The 765-nt window shown below is 39.7% G+C and overlaps 1 non-coding gene across 1 annotated transcript; it reads left to right on the top strand.

Moving 5' to 3' along the window:
• Positions 1-441: 441 nt before the first annotated feature.
• On the top strand, positions 442-514 carry TRNAA-CGC. Its single transcript has one exon. It is a non-coding gene; the product is annotated as a tRNA-Ala (tRNA).
• Positions 515-765: the final 251 nt, after the last annotated feature.

Genomic DNA, 765 nt, shown 5'->3' with positions numbered 1-765 from the left:
CTCCCCATCAATCACTGCCAGGTAGAAGTCCTCGGGAGGCCTGTCTAGGGAGAAATGATAAAGCAAAGATCCCCTAAATACATACAGACTCACTTTTAAAACCTAAAACATTCCACTTGCACATTGTACTCTTAAGTAAAACTATTAGCCCTGACAGCGGAAGTGTCAACAGAACTATAATGCACTGATTTGCCACTAGATCTTTTACGTGACCCTGTGTTCTTCGACAAGAATGCCTGAAAAAGGCATTCCCCATGTTTCTAGTAAAAGAGACCTTACGGGCACATTTTGTTTTCAGTAGAAAAAAATCTCCCTGCATTTTCAAATAGCTACTTAAGCTCCAAGAAAATCTTTGTCAAATCAGATCCCCATTTTCACAAAATCTTCTCTATTTAAAACTAGCAGTGGGCATGCTATATTTAAAATGGATAACCAGGGACTTCCCTGGTGGTCCAGTGGCTAAAACTCTGCACTCGCAATGCAGGGGGCCCAGGTTCAATCCCTGGTCAGGGAACAAGATCCCACATGCCGCAACTAAAAGATCCCACATGCCGCAACTAAGACCCGGCACAGCCAAATAAATAAATATTTAAAAATAAAATAAAGTGGATAACCAACAAGGACCTACTGTATAACATAGGGAACTCTGCTCAGTATTATGTAACAACCTAAATGGGAAAAGAATTTGAAAAAGAATAGATACATGTATATGTATAACTGAATCACTTTGCTGTACACCTGAAACTAACAAAACATTGTCCATCA

This window comes from Phocoena sinus, chromosome X (genome assembly GCF_008692025.1).
Source record: "Phocoena sinus isolate mPhoSin1 chromosome X, mPhoSin1.pri, whole genome shotgun sequence".
In the NCBI taxonomy this organism is placed as follows: domain Eukaryota; kingdom Metazoa; phylum Chordata; class Mammalia; order Artiodactyla; family Phocoenidae; genus Phocoena; species Phocoena sinus.
This window is presented reverse-complemented; position numbering and strand designations above follow the sequence as displayed.